Source organism: Leptodactylus fuscus, chromosome 7, assembly GCF_031893055.1.
Source record: "Leptodactylus fuscus isolate aLepFus1 chromosome 7, aLepFus1.hap2, whole genome shotgun sequence".
NCBI classification, from domain to species: domain Eukaryota; kingdom Metazoa; phylum Chordata; class Amphibia; order Anura; family Leptodactylidae; genus Leptodactylus; species Leptodactylus fuscus.
This window is the reverse complement of record NC_134271.1, coordinates 69,717,857-69,728,335: the sequence shown is the minus strand read 5'-3', so window position 1 is coordinate 69,728,335 and position 10,479 is coordinate 69,717,857. Positions and strand designations below refer to the sequence as shown.

Below are 10,479 nucleotides of genomic sequence, written 5' to 3'. Positions count from 1 at the left end.
TATCTGAAGAAGAAGCTCAGAGGAAAGCTTCGAAACGTCATATTCTGTCATCATTATGAGTTAGCCATTAAAAAAGGTATCACCTACTGAAGACTTGCAAAGTTTTTTTTGTTTTTTATATTTTATAACCACTGGCTAACACGGTACCAAAACAAACATTTTCCTTATACCAAAAGCAGCAGGTTATTCTGGAGGAACTATGTTAAATAGACAGCCGATAGCAAAGAGTTAACGGTTTGTTAATGTGAAATTCCTCTAGTCTTCATGTTCTCTCTGGTATTAAAGGAGTTCTCCAGGACTATGATGTTATGTCCTGTGGCCTCTTTACTATTTAACACAGCACCATACATTGTATAGTGGCTGTGCTAGGTACTGCAGCTCAGACCTATTAATTTGAATGGGACTGAACTATAGTATGCCATGTGATCAATGGATCTGACATCACTGGCTTAAGAAGATGAAATTTTGGATCCGACAATCCCTTAATTGTGTCTGTTATATTCTACATCTGCAGTGCTGTAGATAATGGTTTCTTTATGTTCCAAGTAAAACCAGTTCATTTTCACACGCTGCTTCTATCAAAAGTTGAAAATCTGCAACACTTGCACATTATGTTAGAAGCTGCAAAACCTAGGGGCAGCACGGTGGCTCAGTGGTTAGCAGTGCAGCCTTGCAGCACTGGAGTCCTGGGTTTGAACTCCGCCAGGAACAACATCTGCAAGGAGTTTGTATGTTCTCCCTGTGTTTGCGTGGATTTCCTCCCATTCTTCAAAGACATACTGATAGGAAGAAAGAAAAAGTATATTGTTATCTCTATATGGGGCTCACAATCTACATAAAAAAGAAGCTGCATAACCTAACACTATATTTTATTCTGCCCCATTTATGCAGCAACGCAAATCACTATTTGATCAAAAAATACATACAAACAAGTGGATCTTAAGCATATGAGGCAAAGGGAACCTTAGCTAAACTGTGAATAGTACAGTACATCAGTCAGCAATGTGCAGCTAGAAGAACTATGAATACAGCTCTGCAGTGAATGAAACAGAAGACATAACACAGCTTAGAGTTGGTAGGAGTTCAGTATAGCAAACTATATGAAATGTCACTCAGCACAATATGTGGCTTTAAAACATAACATGAGGTCTCTAAGTAGAGGTGTCTGAATGTGAGGCATTGAGGTTTTCCCTAAGGCCGGGTTCACATCTGCGTCCCGGCCTCCGTTATGCAGGTTTCCGTTTCCTGCTCAAAACTGGACAGGAGATGAAAACCTGCATTCATTCAAAGTGTCCCGCCGTAAGCGCTGGGGAGTTTTTCTTTAACCGGACACAAAGTCGGACATGCAGAACTTTGTGTCCAGTTAAAGAAAAAACGGAACACAAAACGCTCCCCGGTGTTCACAGCCAGACACCGTCTGTCGGGTTTCCATCTTCTGTCTGCAGAAAACGGAGAGCCGACAAACGGAGATCGGGCACAGATGTGAATGAGCCCTAAAGCTATATTAATAGAGGAATGCCAGTAGAGATCTGTATGAACATAACCAGGGTAAAACTGTGCTCTACAAAATGGAAAGGCTGGTATATAAATACTCCCCTTCATCTAGATAATTGAGAAAAATACTGATGGGCTCCATTCCTTGTACTGCCAGTGAGGTCAGTGTCTCTGTATGAAGGTTATAGAGGAGCCTGTTGTAGAACACATTTCTGTAACCCCCACATAGAGATTGATGCATCTCTTACCCTTTACACACAAGAACAGCTGTACTAGTATGTAGCTTTGTTCCATGGCATGAATACAAAACCATGTACATGCCGTTTTTTTACGGTGTTTAAGTATGGAACAAGTCGTCTCTCTGGATCAGGAAATTGAAATTTAAAATTTTTTCGTGCTCTCTTATTTGAGGGGAGTTGGGCTGCTGACAGGTGAAGCAGAAAGTCATTTTTCAAGTTAAATGCCAAGTGGTTATATAGCAAAATATTCAGTCAAAGTTAACCACCTCAACACTGCCCTGACATATAGCGGGTTTAATGAAATGATTTAATAAAATAAAAATCAGTTATGCGGATTTCAGTGAAAATTCTTAGAGAATTTAGCCGGAGAAGAAAAATATTTTGTTAGTAGGTGCAGTATTTATTTTATTGACACCATCATCTTTAGGGCAATGTCGAGTATCATAAAAAGAAATTGATTTTTAAATGTCTGTCATCAAAAATTCAAAACCGTCTATTTTTTCAAATAAATATTTATATTCCAAAAAATATGATGACAAACAGCAGAGGGTTTACTTTCCTTGGACTGTCTGCAAAGATGATCAGGACAGTTAGACAGGGGCTCAAGATTTGGATTATAGACATAATTTCTCTCAAATTCTGTCATCTTTATGATAACATGTAAATATAAATGATCATATCCAATGTAATATCCTTATTCCTTTTAATGGCTTGAAAATACTGATCGGCTCATAGACAATACAAATGAATAAGGTTGAACGTTGAGAGACCTGTTTGTAAGCAAACGGGATCCTTTGATAGAAAATGAGCAGATCCATGCATGACTTCTAACAAGAATACAGAATCACATAGGTCACTTTCACAGTCAGTATTTAGCATCAGCATTTATAAGCTAAAAGCAGGAGTGGAATCGACCCAGAAAACCTACAATGGGAAGATTTGTTCATATTCCATGTCCTTGAGTCACTTTTCGTTCTGGCTTACAAATGTTATTGCCAAATTCTGACCATGTGAAGGTAGTCTTAAACTGAGTTCAACCAGAGTTTTCTGGACCGGAATTTGGTGTGGAGGCTGCCTCAGAATCCGGCTCCAAAAAACATCTCCCGCTGCATTCCGCTCTGGATTAGGTCTAAATTAATGGGTCTAGTCGGGAGGGGGTGTCGCATCGTGGACACCAAGGCGGATTCAGCAGCGAAATCCGCGGCAAGATAAGGCAGCTTGCTCCTTTTTCGCACGAGCGGGAAAAACATGCTAGCGGTGAAAAGAAGTGAATGGCTCCCATAGAAGACAATGGGAGGAATTTTTTTGAGCCAGATTCTGAGGCGGATTCCAAATCAAAATCTGGTTCAAAAAATAATGTGATGTTTAAGACTACTAAGAATTTCCCCCTGGGAAATGCTCACAGTCATCTCACTTAGAAGACTTCAAAGCACTGCCCGGCCTTCCCGCTTCGATCCCCAGGGGTCCATCACCACCCTGGTGTGTTTTGCTGCCCACTTTCATAGCTTTCTCTTGGCTCCCTATAGTGGGGCGCCACTCCCACTGGCAGAGCTAATTACTGACTACTATTTGCAAAGCAGGTACTCCACAAGTGGTTTTCTGCTCCTACTTCCACCGCTTTCAGTCTACTCCTGCTATTGGGCCCCTTCCTAGCCCACCGGACAGAAGGCATATACAGTCAGCTTCTGATAAGAACAGATACTACACTTGATCTTAGCCAAAAGGCCGAGAAGCTATAAGGAGAGATAGTGCATATCATGATAAGAAGAGGCTCATAGAAAATAGCATCCCACCATACTCATCTAGCTAGGAAAAGGAAGTCTGAGTGCTACAGTCACACATGGGCTGTTTGTGGCAGTTTTATGAACCAAGGAATTGTGGGAGGGTTTCAACAGAACATGGTTAAAGTGTATAGGGCTCACTACATCTGTGGCTTTTGTGTCTACAGGCTCCATAGAATAGAGGTTCACTCTATCATCCATATGCCTGTTATGGTGTAGTATAGGATGTACAGAAAGGTATGGGGGAGATTTACAGAAACTAGTGCCAATAATAAGTAGAAAACTGCCAACAGCGACCATTTGTACATGTTTACTATAAAAATCAGCAACATTATTGGTAGCTAAGGGAGCTATAGGCAACTACTTCAATTTTCAACCTCTCTCCTGGGGTGTGTAGATCAGTGGCAATCCCCCAAACTGCATCCTATTTACCCATAACTTGCCTCCCATCAACTGAAGCTTACTGTCAGCCAAATCCACAGATCAAAGTCACAAATCACCAATGTGATCCAACTTCAACATCCCTAAAAACACATTTGTAAAGCGATCTGCTGGGGACAGATTCACGAGTTTGTTTTTTAGCAGAAATATATATTGTAATATCCTGCGCCATACCGTCTGTGCTATCTTTAAGTATAGCAATAAAACAAGGAAATGTATCATGTTTATCAGAGAGTAGTGAACCCGGCTCATTCTCTAGCAGAAGCTGAAATGTTTCAATGCAGCGTTTGATCAAAACATCAAGAGAGATAAATCAGTCATCAGTGAACATTGATTTTATTTTCCAGGTGCTGTTTTTCATTCAATATGTTTTATAGAAAGATGATTAATGTATTGATGTCGGGGCTCTTGTTTATGATGCTATTGGAAATCCAGCCGGTTTTTGGTTACATGAATATCATTTCTCCACTCAATAGTCTGGCTTGTGTCTGCTTGATACACAATGAAGTTAGAACTCAGTCAAATGGTTAGTGCAGGGCTATCAGATGGCAGATAATGACACTGGAGGATTTTAATATTTATGTAAATCACGAGAAAACATATGTTTCCTGGAAGATTAACGTTTGATATACACACAAAAACTACATATATATAGGTTTTAAAATTAAAAGAAGGTACTTGGGGAGTTGGGAGATGACACAAACTTGGTTTGGGGCCAGTTGAAGGTTGCAGCAGATCACATCACATCCTGTATTGCTTGGCCTTCATTCTCATTGATAATTCAGATTTCACATATAGAATGCCATGAAACCATGGATGTATTTAGTATTAGTCTGAATATACTGAAGAAAGGGAAAATGGAGTATGTAGGTAAAGGAAGAAAGGCAGAATATGAAAGAACATGATATAACCATAATCCTGACACTTCCTAAAGTCACTGGTTACTGATGATGGACATATTGGAATGGGGTTCTGACCAATTTTAGCTATAGAGCTACTTGCTATACCTTTGCATACAAAACCTAATATTGCAGTTACCTTAGAGACCTTGTATAGATGTGACCACCATATATATGACTTGCTATTTTGCATCCCTTCTACATGAACACCTGAGAGTGGTTTGCACTCATATCCAGTAGTCCTTTACTACTAATAGTGGGAACTGTCTTCAGGACAAGGTTTCTTAAATGGATTTAATAAAAGGAGACGGGGAATTGAAAATGGCTGTTGATCATGTAGACACAAAGCCACTTTTGAATTGTAACTACAAATCTAGCTCTTAGTAGCAACTGTAGTGTAATACACATTCAGTTACATCAATATACACTGGCTAAATCCATAGGACCATTAATAAAAAGATGAACACATTCCCAGCTTTGTCACTGACCTCAAGATTTGTTTTTACTTCGCTCTTCTCCCCATATGACTAAGGCCTCGTTCACATCTGCGTCAGTAATCCGTTCGGGGGAGTCTGCATGGGGACCACCCCTAACAGACTACCGAATGCACTGACAAGCGTTTTGTAGCGACATAGACTATAATGGGGTCCGTGTGCTTTCCGCACAGTCTCCGCATGGAACATGTGGACAGAAAAATAGTTCACGATCTATTTACCGACGCAGATGTGAACGAGGCCTAAGTGAGCATTCATACTACTATCGGTGTCCAACAGCTAGTGTCCGCTGCTAATGTCCGTTCAAAATCTTGTGTGGACATTAGCAGTGGACACTAGCTGTGTCCGTGACATTTTGAATTGATTTAAATGGACATTGGGTGCGTTTTTTTTACAGTCCGTGTCTGTCCTTAAGTGTCCGTTCCCAAAGATGTCCGACTTTTCAAGCGGACAGCAAAAACCTACATGTTGGGTTATGCTGTCTGCTTGAAAAGTCAGACATCTTTGGGGACGGTCAGTTAAGGACACCCACGGACAGTAAAAGAACGCACCCAATGTCCACTTAAACCAATGCAAAATGTCACGGACACAGTTAGCAGCACATTAGCAGCGGACACTAGCCATCGGACACTGAAGGTAGTGTGAACACACCCTTAGAAAGAGAAACAAAACTATAGGAAGAGTGGAAGGATCTGAACAGTCTAAGTCCTAGTATTATTATTATTATTATTATTATTATTATCAATAATAATTTATATTATTTATATATTTATATATTTATAATTATTAATTAAGATAATAGTTACGTAATATTAATTATTATAAGGTAAAAAACGTCCTGGACACTAAACTAACCTCACCAAAAATAAATGCCCAAATAAAAGTAAATTCATGTCACACTGGTCATTGTATGAATAAACAAAGGAGCTTATTCCCTACTAATTGTCAGACAAGCTGGGGTAGAAAATTGGCTATTTATTTGGCTGCTAATACTGGCCAAGCTTCATTCAGCTACCAGACCAAGACTCAACCCTAAGGTTGGTCTTACATGACCGTAATGCTTTTACGCTACGCAAGTTGCGTAGACTCCGCAGATGCCCGTAAACTGCCACACTCGCCCATAGAGTTCTATGGGTGAGTCCGTGCAGTGCCATGAATTACGGCCATTACAGACATGTTCTATAAAGTGCGGACCTCGGTTGTGGCCTGGCACAAAATGGATAAAATATCCGGTGGTGTAACAGGCAGCATTGAATATAATGTGTTCGCAAATGGTCCGCAATTGAAAACCCTCAATTGCGGACCATTTGCGGTCTTAAACTACAGTCATGTAAGACCGGCCTAGCATGGACCACATCAGGCTGCATTGCAGGCAAACTGCACCTAAAAAGGAATTAAAGTGATGTAAATTAAAGTAAACGTAGGATGATTATAAAGAAGTGGTGTAGCTATTTGAGAACAACAAATGGTGGAGTAAAAGTGGATCGCAGACATGATCTAGAGTGGATGGAAATACTATGTCTTATACAGGAATGTTACAAACAAATAGCAGGTACAAATCAGAAGGAAAGATCATCTCATCCTCAAAGAGATCAATGAATTGATGTATGCAACAGCTGCCGTCATTGCCAGAGAGGCTAAAGAATATGATGAAGGACCAGCGTGGAAGAGGAGAATACTGAACAAGATCGATGGACATAAGTAGAACCTCTCTCTATTCATCGCAAACTGAAGGGAGTTGGAAAAAAAGCAATTGCAGAAGATTGCACCGACCAAATTCATAGAAGAGTATAGGGCTAGGGTCCTACAGTCCTGATCTGGACATGGCCCATCCATAGTCCACCGGCAGAAAGCTGAGATATGGAACGGTATGAATAATAATAATAATAATAATAATAATAATAACTAGAGATGAGCGAGTACTGTTCGGATCAGCCGATCCAAACAGCACGCTCACATAGAAATGAATGGACGTAGCCGGCACGCGGGGGGTTAAGCGGCAGGCCGGCATCAAAGCGGAAGTACCAGGTGCATCCATTCATTTCTATGGTGCGTGCTGTTCGGATCGGCTGATCCAAACAGTACTCGCTCATCTCTAATAATAACCTATTAAAGTGAATGTGGTTAAGTACTAGAGATGAGCGAACAGCGTTCGATCAAGTACATGTTCGATCAGATATCAGGCTGTTCGAGATGGTCGATTTGAGTCGAACACCAGGTGGCAAACTCACTAAAAATTCGATTCCCCTCCCACCTTCCCTGGTGCTTTTTTTTTTTTGCACCAATAACTGCGAGGGAGGTGGGACAGGAACTACGACAACGGAGGCATCGAAAAAAAATCAGAAAAAGTAATTGGCTGGCTAATTCAGGTGACCTCCAATTTATACGAACAGTGGATTTAATATTCGGTTCATATGAGACTGTGAACTATGTGACTGTGAGACAGGGATAGATGTACAGGCAGGGTTAGCTAGGGATTACCTTTATTAAGGTGGGATTGTTACTCACCCAGCTCTTTGGGGCTCTATCTGGTCGGGATCTCTGTCAGTTTGTGATATGCACGAGCTGACTTTTTCCCATAGGAATGCATTGACCAGCGTTGATTGGTTGAATGCCATACAGACTACAGCATTCGGCCAATGAACGCTGGTTCTGCTGGAGGTTCGTCTGTGAGGAGGCAGAGTCTAAGAATGGAGACTGCTGTGGGCCAATCTTAGACTCCGCCTCCTCCGTCAGAACCAGCGTTGATTGGACAAATGCTGTACTTTGTATGGCATTCGGCCAATCAACGCTGGTCAATGCATTCCTATGCCGAGATGTAGCAGTGCTGGCCGTGTGCTCAGCACTGCTACACCGGAGATGCAGAAGAGCTGACTATGCGATGAACAGTGCTGCACACTCAGCTCTGCTGAGATGAGTGTGCAGCAGGGTTCAGCGCATCTCTGATGCAGCAGAGCTGAGTGTGCAACATGGTTCATCGCATATCTGATGCAGAAGAGCTGATCATGCAGCAGGGTTCAGTGCACACTCAGCTCTGTTACATCTCTGATGCAGCAGAGCTGAGTGTGCAGCAGGGTTCAGAGCATCTCTGTTGCAGCAGACCTGAGTGTGCAGCAGGGTTCAGCGCACAATCAGCTCTGCTACATCTCTAATGCAGTAGAGCTGAGTGTGCAGCAGGGTTCACATCTCCGGTGTAGCAGTGCTGGCCATGCGCTCAGCTTGGCTGCATCTCGTCTGTGAGGAGGCGGAGTCTAAGATAGGTCCACAGCAGTTTCCATTCTGGTCCGATCTTACACTCCGCCTCCTCACAGACGAGCCTCCGGCAGAACCAGCGTTGATTGGCTGAATGCTGTACTCTTTATGGCATTCGGCCAATCAACGCTGGTCAATGCATTCCTATGGGAAAAAGTCAGCTCCCGCATATTGTAAGCTGACAGTGATCCCGACATAATACAGTGACTTGGGCATGTTAGATGCCCATAGATATGCTTCCCCTGCTGTCCCAGTTGCATTCCAGGGTGTTGGCATCAGTTTCTGGGGTGTCATAGTGGACTTGATGACCCTCCTGAATCAAAGAGTGGGTTCCCCCTAAACGAGTATTTATTCCCCATAGACTATAATAGGGTTCAATGTTTGATCAAACAGTCGAGTATTGAGCGGCTACTCGAATCGAACTTCAAACATCTCACTGTTCGCTCATCTCTATTAAGTACCTGTTAGGCACCTGTTTTTAGAGGAGTTCTACCTAGATACCATGCAGCAAAGGACTGCGAGGATGGATAAAACCAAAACATGGTCCCCTTCCCATTACCGGGTACACCCCAAATCAATAATGACACAGGACAACAGATAAACCTTTGTTGGGCTGGAGGTCGGCCACAGCATTTATTTCCGGTTAACCTTTGAACTTGTATTTGCATAACCATAACAAAATTAACCAACGTGGGACGGAAAGGCGGACGCCCGGCCCCTTCACTTCAGGGAGGCCACTCCCACTTCCCGTCCGACCGTCTACTTCCTCTGGAAAACCGCCAAGGAGGACCCGGCGAAGGGCCTAAGCCGGGCTCCGACCCCCACCCAAAAGAAACATGGCCTGCTCTACACCATCTTGTAGTCCGGATAAGAAAATGTCCATCCCAATCTCGTTAAGGTGCACGCCATCTTGGCGCATAAGCCCCCCATTTTCCCCTTCAAGTTGACGATGACGCACCACGATGCCACCCTTGGAGTGGATCAAGCGAGCCATCCGGGAATTCACGGTCCTGCGAGACCTCTCAATCGCTGCAGCGTCCGTACTGGAATGCCAGGACACCCTGGAGACGATTTCCTACCAAACTAGGATAACATTGTTGAAGAAGGAGGAGAAACGATCAATGTCCGACCGCATCATGGTCAATAGCTCAACCATGCGCATGGAGACCAAGTCATTTCCACCAGCGTGAAGGACGAGGATAACCGCCGCAGGGGCAAGCCTGCTCAATTCGACCACCTCCGGCAACACTTGGGACCAACGTAGACCGCGGATACCTCTCCAAAGTACGTCCAAGTCGACAAAGCCAAGATTTCTCCCACCAGGGCGGACATCGGCACGCAATGCCGCCCAATAGACGTAAGAATGCCCAAGGAAAGCTACAAGAGGAGGATGGAGATCTGCAAGAGAGGAAAATCACAACACCAGCTCAGGGCGAACATAGCTAACATAACAGGAAGACTTCCACCTACCAATTCGCTGCACGTCCCCCTCAGACAGGCCAGCCCTAGAAGCCTCCGTTGCGGCACCAATACGGAAAGAGTGAGCAGCAAACTCCATAGGAGGAAGACCAAGAACACGTAGACACTTACGAAAGAAAGACTGAAACTGAAAACGAGTAACAACAGACCCGTCCTGGTGAGACAGAAAATACGGACTACGGGAAGGGAAATGAAAGAAAGAGGAGACAGCCGAAACAGGACAGGAAGGGCCAGAAACCGCGAAAAGAGACAACCAAACCCCTCTACCCAGCTGATCAGTCTTGGAACGTCGCACCTTAATCTTGACGAACCCGTGACCCAACACCACATCTTCACGCAACAACCCACCAGGAGCAGAAGCAGAAGGGGAACACAACTCACCCACCCTCAGGGCCCCAAA

At 43.4% G+C, this 10,479-nt stretch overlaps 1 pseudogene; it reads right to left on the bottom strand.

Moving 5' to 3' along the window:
- Window positions 1–3,369: 3,369 nt before the first annotated feature.
- Window positions 3,370–3,470, bottom strand: LOC142214712 (U2 spliceosomal RNA; annotated as a pseudogene).
- Window positions 3,471–10,479: the final 7,009 nt, after the last annotated feature.